We start from the raw sequence: 18,632 nt of genomic DNA, 5'->3' as shown, positions 1-18,632 counted from the left end.
ACACCCCCAGCTCCCTCTCCTCAACACCCCAGAGCCTCTCCTCATAAGACTTGTGCTCCAGACCCCTCATCAGCTCCGTTGCCCTTCTCTGGACCCGCTCCAGCCCCTCAGTGTCTGTCTTGGATTGAGGGGCCCAAAACTTGACACAGCACTCGACAGGGACGGTCACTTCCCTAGTCCTGCTGGCCACGCTGTCCCTGATACAGGCCAGGATGCTGTTGGCCTTCATGGCCACTTGGGCACACTGCTGGCTCATGTTCAGCTGGTTGTCGACCAAGAGATATGTGAGAAATCATTTTCATTCCCACACTGATCTCTACTTTTTTTTATTGTAAACCTTTTCTCCCTTGGGACAGGGAAACACGGAGATGGAGCCATAATGATGTTCAAAAGAACATCAACCGCTTCCAGGGGCAGGGAGCAGGGCGCAGTTGGGGGAAGGCAGGCAGCCAGCAAGGACTGAGCTCACGTTTATCCATTTCCAGAGCCAGTGGGGTGAGGAAGAAAGAAGGATGAAGCGTGTGCTAATTGCCAGTGGGCAGTGCCCTGGGTCACAGCAGGAGTGAAGCTCGTTGAAGGTTGGACTGAAACACCTCCAACTCAGCTCTGAGAGACATTATCTTGGCAGCTAATTCCACTTTAGGGTAGACTGACCATTACACGTACGATTTCAGATGAAAGCGTTTGAACCGTTAACAGAATTATCTGAAATTGCCCTGATTTATGCAGTGACAACCATCTAACATTATGACTGATCAAACCCATTTAGGCCCCGTTCCTGCTGACACTCCACACAGCTTTAATCTGATGACGGGTCCTGCAGGTATTTTTAGGACTACAACTTGATACAACAAGCGATATGAAACATCTTTTTTCGGGAGCAAAATCTGTTTAATACTTTCATTTTTTGGGGAGCTAACGACTTTAATTTTGATTTTGGTGGGTCTCTGACTGGCAAGGAGTCAGACCTCCGCTGTGTATCCTACAGTTCCACTTACATGCCAACCCCCCTAAATCACTGGGATGTAACTTGTTCTTGGGCAGGAGAGATTACTAAACCTAATTTTACGTTACACTGAAATGAAACATCACATTCAAGGAACACACAAGCCTTGTCCAAGTAATTTTTAAACATTTCTAACTATCTGCTGCAGTGAAAGGGATAAAATGCAGGGATGAGAATTGAAATGGACCAGCTGATGGTCCAAGGGGAAATCAAGCTTTGGAGAGAACAGGTGATACTTAATAGAGTTTTGTCCTTTTTTATTTTTTTTTTATTATATTTTTTTTTATTTCAGCAAATCTGCTGCTAATTTAGGGTGTGGGCAGAAGATACCTCGTGGATTAGGGACTGTGTGTAAGAAGATACTGTCCATTCACTTAAAAGCTGGTGTTAATTTAATTGGATTTTTAGCTGCCTTTCAGCCTGAACCGCACGTGTCTTCCTAGTCCACTGCAGCAGGAAGTAAAATACGTTCATTTGCAACTGCAAGACTAATTAATTTTACTTCACTTCGCAAAAGATTTATTGTGGCTTACGCGTCCCTGGGAAAAGGAATCACAGATTGTTGTAAAGTGCTGTAGCATGAAGATTTTTAAATTTTTCTTAATTTTTTTAAATAAAGATTGACTAGTTATGACTTACTGCAGCAATAGCGAGGATTAGCAGCACTGAGGCACAGGCAGGATAAGGGTTAGCTTTTACCACCCTTATCCTCGCTAGTAAATGCTTGTAACTTAGTGAGGATTCACTCAGATGTCCTCTTTGATTTCTCATGCAAAAACTGGGGGAGAAACTACACCAAGAGAATGAGAGGAGATTGCATGGGACTGATTGGCAAACCAGCAACAGCTGCTGCAGCAATCAAGGGGGATGACAAGTCGTTATTCTTTAGTAGGAACTGAAGGAGTTGAGGATTGGATTTAACATAAGGAAGAAAAAGGAGGAGTGATGAGAAGAGAGAACAGCTAAAGAAGGCTTTGAAATGCCACCTCGTCAGAAGTTCTTGGGACAAAGAGGTTAGTCAACAAGGGGGGAAAATGATGTTAGTTTTTTTTTAATTGAAAAAAGCCTCTACTTTTTTTGAGTAAGAAGTATTAAGTTGGGTATGAAGTTTGTCTCTCGAAGAGCTTGTGATGTGCTGTGGAGGACACGGAGTGAGTGTCTGAATCTCAAACAGAACATGGATTCTTTGGGTTTAAGGCAGGTTGGGGAGAACTTCTCTTTATGTGCTCAGAGTTTACTTCGTGCTGTGTGGATTTGTGTTTTTGGAGGACGGGAAGAGCTTTTAGCCATTTCTAAAATTTTCTGCCCTTGTTTTCTTTCTATAGACTTTCATCCTACTGTTTTTTTTTCCCTCTATCTTTGTTTTCTTTACTTCTGTGATTCAAGAGCATGAGGATCTGAAGATAAAATTGACCTAAACTGAAAACTCCCTGAACCAGTAGAATTGACTGGGGCTGTGATCACACTCAATTTCACACTGCTGCTAGTGTCATGTAGAGTAATATTGTGAAGGATTCTGTCAATTTTTGGTTCAGCTGCTAGTTGTCATAATGGTAAAGAATCACAGGGAGAGCCGCTATCTTCAGTCAGTAAATGAGAAACTTTATTAGAGAAAGGAAAACTGGTATTTTCTCTGAAGCTTTCCTTTTTTTTTTTTTTTTCCCCTCATTATAAAGCTTTCACGTAGAATCTTTTCATTTCCTGACTGAATATCTGCAGCTGATTTTCAAAAAGTGTACATGACATTTGAAGCCTTGGTTCCATACCTATTTTTCTTGATGGAAAAAGTTAAATTGTTCCAACTCTTTCGGCTATTCATTTCTACTCTCTAACAACCTTCTCAGTTGAACCAGAGGAACGTACACACAACCAATCTAAACTGAGTTGTTCTGTGGTGGAAAAAAAACAACTCTTTCGGCTATTCATTTCTACTCTCTAACAACCTTCTCAGTTGAACCAGAGGAACGTACACACAACCAATCTAAACTGAGTTGTTCTGTGGTGGGAAAAAAACCCACCACCCCACCACAAGAAAAACAACCAACAGAAAAAAAGCTAGATTTCTAACATTTTAGCTGTAGTGAATCAACTTAATGGCTCCAAATAGTTTTGCAGGTGCAAACGAGTGAGGGTAGGGTTCCCTCCTGGGAGGGAAGAGGAGGTGGGATGTTCTTCAGCCAGCCTTGCCACCACCTGTTGTTTGGTATCACCTGTACTCTGTAATCAGAAGGCTTTGTGATGGTGTCGTTATTAGCTTTAATATTGTGTAAACCTGTGACAGCTAGAGACCTACTCAGAGAAAAGGACAGGAGTCTTGTACTAGATGGCACGTGCATTTATCGAGTATAGGTTCTGTTTTATCCTTTTAATGGACATAAAATTCCACTGTCGTGTCACGATATATGCACTCGTATAAACAGCACACTTAATAAACCCTGTAAGAATATTTGTTCCTATTTAGGACTTGAGACAATGTAGTTCAACTTTAAGCTTGTTAACTTTTCTAATTTATTTTTTTTTCACTCACCCATGCCCCTTTCTACCATCTATTCCTCGTGGGGGAATTTCATGCCATTCAGATCCCACGCTGAGGATCCCATTTGCTATTTCTGTGTTGATAACTCTTGGCAGAGCACAAGCCGTGCGCAGCTCTATATTGCACATAATTCTTTGCTAAGGAATTTTTCTGTTGCTGCTTTTGTTTACTCGACTGCAATGACTTTCTCCACCCACCCAGCAAGTCTTCCCTCTTGCTCTTCTATTTTGGGCTCATCCTCTTCTCAGGTGCAGCTGTACTTCTGCTATTATTGTAGTTATCTGCATTTACAACTCCTCGCTGCATTCAGCGTGGGCAGCCCTGGCTGCTGTGCCCTGAGCTTTGCCAGTGGCCGTCCTTTTCTCTGAGTCTTTGTCTGGCTCTGGCTCTTTGCCCTTCACCTCCCCGCAGAAATGCTCCAAAGTTGGTATTTTGGGAGCCAAACCTGAGCCTTAGACAACCCTTTTTGTGAATAACCTGTATGCCTGGAGGAAGATCTATTGTGAAATCTGTGTGCCAGCCCTTCTTTCTTACCTTCCTCACAGAAAGAGGAAAGCATGAGGAAAAGAGGCAGTGACAAGATAGTGTTTTTAAAATTAAAAATGCAGCCTATTGCCCACAGTTGTTTTCTTCATTAATGCACAAATTATGAATCATTGAATTATAGACAATCACAGAATGGTTTGAGTTGGAAGGGACCTTAAAGACCATTGGGTTCCAACCCCTGCCATAGGCAGGGACACCTCCCACAAGGCCAAGTTGCTCAAAGCCCCATCCAAGCTTGATCTTCTTAAGGGTTATGCTCAGTGGTCCCACCTTCAGAATAACACAAGGATCCTATTCCTTGTTGTTTTGTTGGTTTTTTTTCTGAAAAAATTTTGAAATTTGAAGCCAGTGAAGAGAAGCATTAGCTGTGTGAAAAGACGCACCCCAAGGTACGCAGGCACAAGGCTCTATTTCATCCCTGTCGTGGCAATCCCTCTCAAGCTTGCTTTGGGGAGGCCACTTCCACGTTTAATGTCAATTTAGATCTCGGTGAACACCTTGTTTCTATTTCTTCACTGCGGTGAAGAGATCCTTCCTTGCCAGATGACAGCGGTTTTGAAATGCCTATCATGGCTGTAAAATATCCACCGCGACAAAACGCACACAGTAAAATGCAAGCTGTAGGAAACAGTAGTGTACACTGAACTGCCAGGAATTTCAGCCCCGATTAAACAAAACCCACTCCTGAAGTTATCCCACATTTCCCTAACGCTCCTTCGGTTCTCCAAGATGAGGAATGAACCTCTTGATGTGTTTAAACCCTCCCATGTCCGGACTCTGTGGGGACCCACAAGAGAAGTTCAGATGTCAGTAGGAAATGTTGTTTGTTTAAATGCCCCCAATAACCACAGTAGAAATATCGCTTCACGGGGAGAAAAAAAATGTGTGTCATAGGCAAGATATTTCTGGAATTATGCATTAAAGCTGCTATCGTGAAGTTCAGCTTTACAAAACAAAAGCTTTCATCATCCAGTGAAGATGGTACTTTGTGCCAACTTCAGAGAACGATACCAAGGCTGTCTGGCTGAATTCTGCATTAACTGTCTTTAAATGTTGAAAGGGATTGTGTTAGGCAATGTGTGGGAACAATATATTATACCTGCAGACCCCCAAATCAAGAATCTATTATCCAGTATGATAATTTTAGCCAGGAAGTAGAAGGACAGCGTGTGACACTCTGCAAAATAAACATTGTAGGTACTTTGCTTTCTGTGATTTTGTTACTGCAGCTGCTCCCTGATCCTCAGAACTCTGACAAACCCTCCCAAATATACTGCATAGTGTAAATATTACAGCGATAGGTCCTCTGTATTTAGTGTCTTACTGTTATCACTGCCACGAGCACGGCCAAACACAAATAGCTGTCTGTGAGAAACTAATTTTAACTGGCTGATAAGTGAAGGGTTTACATGATTTGAAGGTTGTCAGTGTGTACAACACGTGTACGTTGTACTCTGGCTATGCCTGCTGGTGAAAAACAGTGTTGAAAACTTTCTTTTCTTCACATTTAAGATAATTATCACCTGCCTTGATTTTTTCCAGTTCCTTCCTCGGGACTTTTTTTTTTTTTTTTTTTTTTTCATGAAACCACCTCCAGTTAAAAGAAACATCACATTTACTCCCGATATGCAATCCTTCTCTCCTCATAACAGGTCATAATTAAGCCAAAACAAACTCAGAAAACAAAAAAGCCCATTTGTCTCTTTTTAAAAAAAATTAGTTGTTATCTACTTGTACATATTTTATTAGCACACTGGACCCAAAATCAGCTCTGAAAATGCTGAATGCTAAACTAACATCAGCCTGGAAGCTCACATTTTAGTTTTCTGATGGTCCAGTAATTTTTCTTGGTTGTTTTCATGTTGCGAACTTTTACTTTTTCACATTTTGTCTGAAGGCATTCAAACATAAAAAACCAAAACTTAAAGATGTTCTTTACGTGCAAGATTGCGGGAGAGTTAAAATTTGCATAAGGTTTTTCTGTAAATTTTTGTAAACTGTAATCTTTTTGTAAACTCAGCTCCCAGCTGAGAGAACTGTATTAGTCTAAAGATGAGCAATTGGGCAATACATCCGGTTCTTTAACATAAAAAGCACTTTGTGCTTTTGAAACAAAAATCTGCTCTTTCTAATTTTATATTGTGGTTTACAAAATGGACCTTCTTCAATTCCACTTGTTTATTTGGTATCGCTTGTCAGTATCAAGCTGATTTACAAAAATAACCTCAAACCCTAGGACCAAATCTTGCTAATATGCATGTGTGTTCAAGCCAGAGTTAAAAACATGTGAGAGCAAGCACAGAGTAACTTTCAATAGCTCCAATATCAATGTAAGAACACATCACTTTCAGAGGTCTGAAAAAACAGATATTTGGAAAAAATGGCATGATGCTAATACTTGTTTTCTTTTACATTCTTTTACATTTCTTTTACATCATTCTCACCTCTTTTGGTATTACTCATGGTTTTGCTCTTAAAACTAAGATTATCTTGTGGTTCCTTTCCAGTGCGAAATATTTCTTATGGCACATTTGAATAAATTTAATTTAAAATCCTTCATATTTATTTCTGGCTTTGAGTGTTAACTTGTCTGCATCATTTGTTTGCACATACAGAGCAGCTTATAATTTCTGCATGGACATTTTCAAAATACTAGCTGGTAAATCGGAAAAAGTGAAAACCACTCTCCACTTGAAGACCCTTTCTATAAACAGCAACTTGGAAAATAGTAACGCTCTAGTTTTCCATTGAAAAGTGGCAATATTGAGTATATAATATAACCCGCTGAATACTGAAGGGTTATATCTCTCTTCTCTGCAACTACCAAGAATTATAAAATTTATGTGAGAACTTAAAATGGAAGAATAGCTGGTAAAACATGAGCGTTGCTCAACTCAACTGGATTTCCTCCTTTGTTAGCATGTGTGTTCTTAAATGCTGAAGAAGTCGCTATTATAAGAGGATTTTGACACCTTAGTCTTGCCTGGTTTTTGTGAAGTGTCTCTGTACCGTCCTGCTGTTTGGTCCAATTTGGATTTAAATTCAAAACCAGAGTATAGTTTCAAGGTGATAAGTACCTTGAAACCTGGCTTTTAGATTCAATTATCTGATTGTGTTATTGTCCCATTTGTCCCCCGTATTTTAATTTCCTGTAATAAAGTTGGTAAAATTTTCAAGTAAATAATTCATAAGGGTCTTTAAATTGTTGAAGGATCTCTCTAAATGGGTGAAGGATCTCTTATTTTTGAACTTTTATTTGAAAGAATTTTATTTCTGATTTATTTTTACAGTTACCTTAGCAGAAATTAGTGTATTAATTTCTTATTACTTCAGTGAATTTTGTATCTTCATTTTTTATTTCTGATTTATTTTTACAGTTACCTTAGCAGAAATTAGTGTATTAATTTCTTATTACTTAGTGAATTTTGTGTCTTCGTTAATGTTAAATCTTCCTGCTTTAAAATACGTGTGTATTTGGTGAGAGAAGTAATACTGTCAGGGAATTTCAGATTCAGCTAGTTTTATTTCCAGTGTGCTTTTTTTTGGAGGGGTGGCGGCAGGAATCGTCTTTTGGGCAGAATGTGAAAACATTGTGTTTAATGGTTACTTTTCTTTTGATTGTTTGATGATTTGATATACATGAGGCCAGTGGAAGCCTCATTCTTTTTTACTATGTGTTAAAAGAGCAAGGGTAACCTTTGTCACTGGCTCTGGAGGGCTCTTAGACAAAGTAATTTTCTACTAAATTGAAAGCTTCTTGTAGTCAATAATCACTTTATGTAGTAGACGTATATCTTATCTCGTAGCTCAATTAGCATATAAAGGTGCTTTCTTGTGAGGGATTTTCTTAGGTAGGGCACTTGTTTGGTGGAAATCCAGCAACGTGGGGAATCAATTTCTTTATGCCCGTGTAAAAAGCTTGTAGGCTGGAGCCAAGCAGGGACCAGATGGAGAGTCCTCTCAGTCTGTCATTGATCCCTATTCCATGGATTAATGGTAAAAATGTTACTGGGCTGGTTTGGGAAGGTAATTTAATCTGCTTTACAATCTGAATGGCTTTGACTCTTGTTTACTAGGTACCTTTTATCCCTTTATAGTGTTACTTTTAATAGTGATTTACAAGATATTTTTCTTCCTGTCTGTCTTTGCTCTCCTTACCCACTGGTTTCAGGATGGTATTGGATAAATGAACTGAAGATGCTCTTTCCAAATGTATTCATTTGGAAATATATATATATAATTGAAATATATAATTGATCATTGGCTGCCTTTGCCGTATGTGGTCTAGATTTTTTCTGGATATACCAAGTAGGGTCAGGGACACGTTTTAATTTGGGGAAATTAAGCAGAATGATTTAGTCTGCCTAGTTAGAGCCCTTCAGGGAGAACCTGTCTGTCTTTTGAGGTATGGTCAAAGGACCACATGGTCATGGAGAGTGTGTTGGTGAGTTGGTCAATGGAAAATGCCAGGTATACAGTGATTTGTCTGAAACCTTACATCTCTTTAGGGCTTGAAAGACTGAGTCAGGGCTGTATCTCATCATCCAGGAGCCAGAAATCTGGCATTCTCTTTATAGGAGCAAACACCTAAGTGAGAGGAGCTTAATCTCTTTCAAAGAGCAGTAATAGTGATTGCAGGCACCTCTTAGTGCTTAGGGCAGTCGCACAGATAGCGGAATCACCAATTTTTCCATCTGCCATCTTTTGAGGGGACTTCAGTTAATAACTCCTGTGTCCTACCGGAACAGCAGGTTGGTTTATTACTGTGCGACAAGTCATTTTGAGAGAGAAGCAGAAATAACCAAGGAGCATTACCCTGAGATGCAGTGAATGGGAGAGGAGGCCTTGGGTGTACCACTGGATTGCTTTTGCTTTTTTTTTTTCCCCCTCCCATTACATAGTTATTGGGCAAAGAGATTAAATCCCATGAGCAGGAACTAGAATCCGGGTCTCAACTCAATAAAGTTTTAAAGCTGTTGATGGCCGAGGTCGCAGACACACAGACATTCAGTGTCAGAACTGGATATGAAAGATCTGGCATTTAGGCATTGTTAGCGAATGTCAACTATTGTACCCGAACAGTGAATAGCTTCAGAAATAAGTTGACTGAAGTATATAAGCCACCTTTCCATTACCACAATATTCTTATACGCTTTACAACAACAGAATGTCTTTTTTTTTTTTTTTTTTTTATTTGATGTGTTGAGAGTGTCACAGTTATAATTTTGGCCAGCAGAGAACTTTGGCAGAGAAGTTGAATGGAGTTCTGGGGTTCAACCAACCATGTAGATCAAACAACAATATCTCAGTAGGAAAAACACCGGGGAAAGATTTCTGTGCTGTTTTATTGTCAAATGAGAATGTTTAGCAATCTGCTAATAAAATGGAAGGAAATTAAGACTGAGTTTGGGAGCCTGTATGGTGGCAGCCCTATCAAAGGCCTCTAGGTAATCAACACAATTACTTAAAAAAGAAAAAATATTGAAAAAAAAAAAGTTAAATCTAAACTCTGTGGTGCTAATGTGTCCCCCATACTAAGATACAGTGAGAAATGAATGCCTTTTGTATTCCAAAAAGGTATTTGGGGGGGGAAGAGAGTGGGAAATACATCTCCAGTCAATTCTCAGTCATGGCACATACGGTGGCGTATCTTACCCCATTTAGTGTGATCATTTGCTCTGTTACTACTAATATATTTTTATTAGTCTTAAAAAAATCTTTAAGTCTTAAAAGCTCCTTGGCTCTCTGCATCTGCGTGTTTACCGATTTTTCTCAAGGTGCCAACATAGTTGTTGTCAATATTATCCCAGTGATGAACGGAGCGAATTAAATGGCCAGCTGTCTTTTTCTGTACATTTTTCCATACTTAATATTCTTATGAATATTCATAGGACTCCTAGATTCATTCTTTATTCAACTGTTTAACCTGAAACTACAGAATTTTTTTGGTTCACAAAAAAACCTTATTTGTGTTTTATTTGAAGAGTGTGGTGGTGTGGAGAAAGATTGGAACGCTAATTGCGCTGCACTCCTTTGTGGTATCAAAATCTCGACATTTGTATCTGCTTAAACCTTCAAATATAAAGCAAGATGATTTTGTCTAATTACCAAAACAAGAAAGAGGTTTGGCTCATAAGCCATAACAAAAAAATGCTAAGTACTGTTTGTTCTCTTTATAACAATAATGGGCTGAGCTGTGCTTTTAAGATGAATGAGTGTAGTCTTCATAAAAGTCATCTGTCTTACTACAGCTGAATGCTGTAAAGTAAAATGATGACTTGCATTTGTGTATTTGCATTTGTGCATTTGGCTGAGGGAGCTGGGGGTGTTCAGCCTGGGGAAGAGGAGACTGAGGGGAGACCTTATCGCTCTCTACAAGTACCTGAAAGGAAGCTGTAGAGAGACGGGGGTCGGTCTCTTCTTCCAAGTTACAGATGTCAGGACAAGGGGTAATGGCTTCAAGTTGCACCAGGGGAAGTTCAGGTTGGATATTAGGAAACATTTCTTTACTGCAAGGGTTATCCAGCATTGGAATGGGCTGCCCAGGGAGGTGGTGGAGTCACCATCCCTGGAGGTATTTAAGAAACGTGTAGACATGGCTCTTCAGGGCATGCTCTAGTGCCCAAGATTACTGGTTTGTGGTGGGGTGCTGTGTGGGTGGGTGATGGTTTTTGGTTTGGTGGTGGTTGTTGTGTGTTCATGTGGTGGTTTGTGTTTTTTGTGGGGTTTTTTTGTTTGGTGGTTTTTTTTTTTTTTTGTGTTGGTTGGACTCGATGATGTCTGAGGTCCCTTCCAACCACTACGATTCTGTGATTCTGTAGGGAGCAGGTAGCAAAGAAGGCTTTGGAGGCATCGTTGTGCTCCAACCAGAATTATAAGTATTCATAAGGACAGTGGAAAAGAATTTTAAGGAATTGAATTTGGAAGTCTAGAAAGGGGCTGCCGCTTCGTCTTTCAGATTATGCACTTGTCTTACGTGAACATTACTCTTCACAGAAGGGTTTAGTTAAGTGTGTGTGTGGGAAATATCCTGAAATGCAGAGAGCCTGAAAATGTTCGGGCGGGAAGCGTGCCAGCCAGTTTACTAGAAGCTAATGTACGTCCTGCGAGTGATGAGTGAGAACTGAAGATCTAGAGATTATTGCTTATAATCAAGAAAAGGATCAGCTGGGGAACATCTCGAATGTTAATGTGGCTGGTTCCCACCCAAAGCTCCAGGCTTCACTTAGTCTGAAGGGGGGCTTTTTTTCAGGGGCATTTTAAAAATGGTCCCAAGGTAGCTCTGCCTCTGTCGCGGGTCGGGTGTGAGATTTCATAAATGGAGAATGGAAGTGAAAATCTGGTATGTTGTGTAAGGAAAGCATCGAGTCTGTCACAGGGTAGAATCCAAGTAACAGACCTATAATTATGGGAAATTCCAGTGTATTTCTAGACATCTACTTTGGAATAGTCAGAGTTTGTCCGTGTGGAAAAACCACCTTTATATTATTGGGTTCATGTTTGAGATAAATTTTTACCTTGTATGACAGTATTTGTAGTAAATAACACTGAGGACATGAAGGTCCAGAGCAAGAAAATTTGTTGTTTCATTTGCCTGTAAAAATTACTTTACAGTATTAGTTTCACATCTGTTGTTCAGGTGCCTAAATGTAATACTATATTAGTAGTTATCATTAATAACACATAGTATTATTGTGTATTATGTAATTGGCATTTTGCACTTAAAATACATGAAGCTGGGCTATTGGAAATCATGTTCTCCTAAACATGGGCAATTTTTTCCCTTAAAAGATAGTACATGTTAGGTCAGGATTAGGACATGGCACTTAAGCCTCAACCTGTTTTGTTGCTTTATGCAGGTACCCAAATAGCATTTATTGTGGATTTTGACGTTATTAGCAGAATCCACAGTGATTTTGGTAGGTGAGTGTAATTTTACAGTTTGAATGCAAGCCACTCGGACTACCTCTATAAATGGGTACATTGCAAATACTTGTCTTATGTAGCATCGTGCCTGTCACTTTAGGATGCTGCTTAGCTCAGCTGATCTCAAGGAGATTGCAGGCTGGGGGCAAAAGAAGAAAGGTCTGCAGTTTCACTTGTTATTTTTTATGGTTCTAGAAGAGTGTACCTACATTGCACTTTGTGTATCAGTGGTGAGCCACCAATGAGAACAAACTTGGAAATAGGTTGCCTGGAGAATTTGAGGGATCCCCCATGCTGGAAATGAAATTAAAGACTCAGTTCTGAGCTTGATAGGACCCTGGATAAGCTAGCTTAAGGTCCTGCTTTCAACAGAGGCTGGACCAGATGATCTCCAGAGTTCCCTTTCAATACCAGCTTTTCTGCTACTGAAGACTGTAGTAAGAGCCTTATGTGTTCCTTATGTATTTCTGTCCAAAGGGAATGAGGAAATTGCCTCCTTTCTCTAAAACAGAAAAAATGCTGCACAGTCAGTAGCTGAGTTTGGAATATTCTTTTGTTTGCTGCTCAGTAATTCCCACTCAACTTTGGCAAATCTAGATGTGATGTAATGTTTGATCATGGCCAACTCAAAACCAGATGATGTATATAGTTGGTGATTATGCAGTATGTGTCAGTAGCCTATCATATATACTTTATCATTTTCATAGAGTACTAGAATCACAGAATGATATGGGGTTGGAAGGTATCTCAAGGCTCATCTGGTCCAACCTTCCTTGGCAAAAGCACTTTTTATATGAGCATATCGTGGGGCGAGGGGGAAAGGAGACAACCTTGATCGTGTCAAGTACCAGTTGCAGAACAAGAAGTGGAGATGGCAAAGAGGATTATAAATAGGCATTTTCCTATCCACAGAGAAATCTGTATATATTTATTTTTATCCTATATCTGGCAGAATTAAACAATTAAACAACTGCATATAGTGTCTTAGAGTCAGTATATAAATTTTTGGTTCAAGACTGATTGGTAACTCTCAGTTTATAAGATTTTTTTTTTTTTTTCCTGCGTAGCTGTAAAGAATGATGTTCTCACTCTGGAGTATTCTAAGGAAAGAACAAGGTCCCCAGGCAGATTGGTGTGTACTCACATTCACGTGACAGGAAAAACATGGGGTTTGGTGGGAGGCGGCTTGATTTGTCTTAAGTAACTCTGAGGTTTGGTTTTGTGAGTGGGTTGTGGATTTTTTGAAGTTTTGTTTAGTTTTTTTTGTCCATTTGCTTTTGTGAAAAACTGCGTGAGGGTGTTTGAAGGTGGAAGAAGTGCAGAGACTGCCAGTATTCCATGTTGCATTGTCTCTCTGGGGTGGTGCAGGCTACGTTTGGCGTGGTGTGTATCGACGCTGTCTACAATGAGTTATTGCTTATAATCAAGAAAAGGATCAGCTGGGGAACATCTCGAATGTTAATGTGGCTGGTTCCCACCCAAAGCTCCAGGCTTCACTTAGTCTGAAGGGGGGCTTTTTTTCAGGGGCATTTTAAAAATGGTCCCAAGGTAGCTCTGCCTCTGTCGCGGGTCGGGTGTGAGATTTCATAAACGGAGAATGGAAGTGAAAATCTGGTATGTTGTGTAAGGAAAGCATCGAGTCTGTCACAGGGTAGAATCCAAGTAACAGACCTATAATTATGGGAAATTCCAGTGTATTTCTAGACATCTACTTTGGAATAGTCAGAGTTTGTCCGTGTGGAAAAACCACCTTTATATTATTGGGTTCATGTTTGAGATAAATTTTTACCTTGTATGACAGTATTTGTAGTAAATAACACTGAGGACATGAAGGTCCAGAGCAAGAAAATTTGTTGTTTCATTTGCCTGTAAAAATTACTTTACAGTATTAGTTTCACATCTGTTGTTCAGGTGCCTAAATGTAATACTATATTAGTAGTTATCATTAATAACACATAGTATTATTGTGTATTATGTAATTGGCATTTTGCACTTAAAATACATGAAGCTGGGCTATTGGAAATCATGTTCTCCTAAACATGGGCAATTTTTTCCCTTAAAAGATAGTACATGTTAGGTCAGGATTAGGACATGGCACTTAAGCCTCAACCTGTTTTGTTGCTTTATGCAGGTACCCAAATAGCATTTATTGTGGATTTTGACGTTATTAGCAGAATCCACAGTGATTTTGGTAGGTGAGTGTAATTTTACAGTTTGAATGCAAGCCACTCGGACTACCTCTATAAATGGGTACATTGCAAATACTTGTCTTATGTAGCATCGTGCCTGTCACTTTAGGATGCTGCTTAGCTCAGCTGATCTCAAGGAGATTGCAGGCTGGGGGCAAAAGAAGAAAGGTCTGCAGTTTCACTTGTTATTTTTTATGGTTCTAGAAGAGTGTACCTACATTGCACTTTGTGTATCAGTGGTGAGCCACCAATGAGAACAAACTTGGAAATAGGTTGCCTGGAGAATTTGAGGGATCCCCCATGCTGGAAATGAAATTAAAGACTCAGTTCTGAGCTTGATAGGACCCTGGATAAGCTAGCTTAAGGTCCTGCTTTCAACAGAGGCTGGACCAGATGATCTCCAGAGTTCCCTTTCAATACCAGCTTTTCTGCTACTGAAGACTGTAGTAAGAGCCTTATGTGTTCCTTATGTATTTCTGTCCAAAGGGAATGAGGAAATTGCCTCCTTTCTCTAAAACAGAAAAAATGCTGCACAGTCAGTAGCTGAGTTTGGAATATTCTTTTGTTTGCTGCTCAGTAATTCCCACTCAACTTTGGCAAATCTAGATGTGATGTAATGTTTGATCATGGCCAACTCAAAACCAGATGATGTATATAGTTGGTGATTATGCAGTATGTGTCAGTAGCCTATCATATATACTTTATCATTTTCATAGAGTACTAGAATCACAGAATGATATGGGGTTGGAAGGTACCTCGAGACTCATCTGGTCCAACCTTCCTTGGCAAAAGCACTTTTTATATGAGTATATCGTGGGGTGAGGGGGAAAGGAGACAACCTTGATCGTGTCAAGTACCAGTTGCAGAACAAGAAGTGGAGATGGCAAAGAGGATTATAAATTTTCCTATCCACAGAGAAATCTCTATATATTTATTTTTATCCTATATTTGGCAGAATTAAACAACTGCATATAGTGTCTTAGAGTCAGTATATACATTTTTGGTTCAAGACTGATCGGTTTATAAGATTTTTTTTTTTTTTTTTCTGTGTAGCTGTAAAGAATGCTGTTCACACTCTGGAGTATTCTAAGGAAAGAACAAGGTCCCCAGGCAGATTGGTGTGTACTCACATTCACGTGACAGGAAAAACATGGGGTTTGGTGGGGGGCAGGTTGATTTGTCTTAAGTAACTCTGAGGTTTGGTTTTGTGAGTGGGTTGTGGATTTTTTGAATTTTTGTTCAGTTTTTTTGTGAAAAACTGCATGAGGGTGTTTGAAGGTGAAAGAAGTGCAGAGACTGCCAGTGTTCCATGTTGCATTGGCTCTCTGGGGTGGTGCAGGCTATGTTTGGCATGGTGTGTATCGACGCTGTCTACAAGGGACTTTGGGGGAATCTTGCTAATGGTGCCTGGATTTCCTCTTAGAAGAGGCTGGAATGACTAGGTGACACTAAACAAAACCCTCTATGAATATGAATGTCATTCTACCACAACATATCATCAGAGCAAACTCCTCCTTTGGCATCCTAAATTTTCAATGTACTAAAAATGTTATAGGTTGGTACTTTGGCAAGTAAACCTGGACTAACTGTTGAGGTCTCAGTGGTGTGTAGCTATGTGGGAACATCTGAAGAATCAGAGTAGTCCCGATGAGCTCTATGTGGGAACATCTGAAGAATCAGAGTAGGCCCGATGAGCTATTTGTCATCATTTATTTATTTATTTTCAAAAAAGAAAGAGTATGCATCTTCACAAGCAATTCAAAATATATGTACTGATTAAAAAAGTGAAAGATGGCTTCAAAATTCCTTCTAGAATTAATCAAAGATCTTCTGAAGATGAGTACATTTATCTTTTGGGGGTTCAGATGATCAGCAATTCAATTTCCTTCTATCTATTATCCTATTTCGTTTGATGAATGGTTCTTCCGAATGGGGGCACTTGCTTTTCTTTGTTTTCAGACTCTGGAGAAAGTTTGCGTTACCCCATGTTTCTTGAATGGGTTAACTTAAGAAGTAATCATGCCTGATAGCGTTCAGGTGTATTGTAGGAGAAGGTATGGTCCTTTCATTTCTTTCCTCTGAAATTACTTCTGAGTGAGTGACTGAATTTCTTCATGCATCTGCTGGTTATTTCTTATGTAAATATTGTAGGCCGTCTTATATTAAGAAAGGTTTAAATATTTACTTCCCATGTTAATCTTACTGCCTAGTTCAGCAGGTTGAGGTGGTTTAGTAAAAATCCATAAATTATTTATGACTCTGCTATGTAATGGCGTAGACGATACAAAGTTCCTGTAATGCATTACTCTTATGCTTGTATATATGTGCTGCTATATATTTATGCCTGGGTGTGTGTATATACATACTTGAACTGCTATATACAGTTTTAGATAATTTGTAATTATTCCTAAAAGATGTCAACAGCTTCTGGAAACAGTCAAAACTGGTAAAATCGTGCCATATGCTTTCACCAGCCTGTTCAGAGTATCTGCCACCAACACCCTGTAGTCAGTAACGAGCTCTACACTTGATGAGCGTGTAATCAATGGGCACCGAGTGGTCCTTGCGTAAAGCCAACTGGAGTGGTTGCTACGACAAACTACCACTCTATGCGTCTCCATCAGAAGTCAGTTTTCTTCTGCTGCCTCCTACAATTTATTATCGCAAATCTGTGGAGGAGAGTGGAGTGATCCGATGTCTTTTGTCTGATACCACGCAATTTTACTGGCCAAGTTCAGGAGGAAGATACTATAATTTCCTTCTGACAGAAACATCCTGAGGGTGCGCACTTAATCCATTGCAGTGAGAGATTGGAGTAACTGTTTCCTGAGAGGCTGTAATCAGTATGGACTGCATTAATGTCCCTCAGTTCCGCCTTCTCGATGTCTTCAGCAACCCAGATGTCGGATTTTTGACAGAGCTGTGTATTATGGCCATTGGAGTAGAGCCTGGAGAAGACGGGCTGCTCATCCAGTAGACTTAGCAATTATAGACTTAACAGTTAAAAAAGCAAAAATTGTTTTTGAACAACTGAGGTAAAGGCTAATCCGTGGTGGGATCCAAATGAATCGTAATATCTCAGCTAGTTATTAAAAGGAAGGCAGTTGTAAAACTTCTGCTGTTTAGTGGTTAATACTGTTATAAATTTACAGAGGAAATCAGTTTATAGGAAGGGTTGCTTATTTTGAGTAAAACAGAAAACCAAAGTTAATTATGCATGAAAAGTATTGTTTTAAACCAAGTAACCCTGAAACCCCAAAGAACAGATTGAAAACATCCTTCTAAAGATACAGACTTTGAATTTCTGAAGAAGGAAGTAACGTATGAAAAGGTAAAGGAATTTGACCTGATTAAAAATGGACATGCATTGATTTATTTAGAGATGGAAAATAATTGAAAAATTTTGTTTAAACAACACTGTTTTGAATACAAAATAAGAACACGGCTTGGCAAACATACATGTGACTTGCCTCAGTAATTTTATGATTTTAGTTGGGATTCTGAAAGGCTAATCTGCTTGATTATCTTTTCCTTTTAAAGGTAGAAAGTGGAAAAAGTAGTGGTCGATGCTGTTTTAATTTTTTTTTAAGCAAACAGGAGAAATTCTTTAAACATCAAGATCCGGGTAGACTGGCAGGCAGATCTAAAAGGCATTTAAAGGTAGAAAGTGGAAAAAGTAGTGGTTAATGCTGTTTTAATTTTTTTTAAGCAAACCGGAGAAATTCTTTAAACATCAGGATCTGGGTAGACTGGCAGGCAGATCTAAAGGGCTACTTAAAAGTTGATTGAAACTCCACATTCTCTAAAGTGTAACAGATAGTTATTATCTATAACATCTAAGAAATGAAAAGCTATTGACACTTTTGCGTAATTCTGTATTTAAATATAAGGAAGTTTCATAAATAACAAAATAAAAAGAAACACAACCAAGGTTTGCAACAGAACTGAAGAAAATACTCAGTAAGCCAGTGAATATAATAATTGAGAACTGCTAACTTGATATTTCCAGATAACTGTCTGGAATTACTACTTGATGAATTAACCACCTCGAACTCTAGTTAGGACTTAGCTCCTGCAGTTTGTCCCACTGAATGTAGCGGTGGCTTCCAGCATCAGAGATGAAAGCAGAACTTGAACAATTGCACAATAATCAGACACTTGCACAGAAGCTGTTTGGTTATTGGCTTACTTTTATGTGAGGAAGTGCCCTGAGAGCTCTAAAATTTGTACTTCATAGAATCGTGGAATGGTTTGGGTTGGAAGGAACCTTAAGGATCATCCAGTTCCAACCCCCTGCCCTGGGCAGGGACACCTCCCACCAGACCAGGTTGCTCCAAGCCCCCTCCAACCTGCCCTTGAACCCCTCCAGGGATGGGGCAGCCACAGCTTCTCTGGGCAGCCTGGGCCAGGCTCTCACCACCCTCACACC

The 18,632-nt window shown here is 39.5% G+C and overlaps 1 protein-coding gene across 1 annotated transcript in view; it reads left to right on the top strand.

The window, feature by feature from the left end:
- The first annotated feature begins 1,916 nt into the window (after nucleotides 1–1,916).
- TENM3 (teneurin transmembrane protein 3) overlaps nucleotides 1,917–18,632 on the top strand; it is a 1,441,984-nt gene continuing 1,425,268 nt past the window's right edge. The window contains exon 1 of the mRNA XM_014945587.1: nucleotides 1,917–2,019. The gene's annotated coding sequence lies outside the window, so the exon portion shown is untranslated. The remainder of the gene's footprint in view (nucleotides 2,020–18,632) is intronic.

This window comes from Calidris pugnax, unplaced genomic scaffold, assembly GCF_001431845.1.
Source record: "Calidris pugnax isolate Ruff unplaced genomic scaffold, ASM143184v1 scaffold58, whole genome shotgun sequence".
Classification (NCBI taxonomy): Eukaryota; Metazoa; Chordata; class Aves; order Charadriiformes; family Scolopacidae; genus Calidris; species Calidris pugnax.
This window is presented reverse-complemented; position numbering and strand designations above follow the sequence as displayed.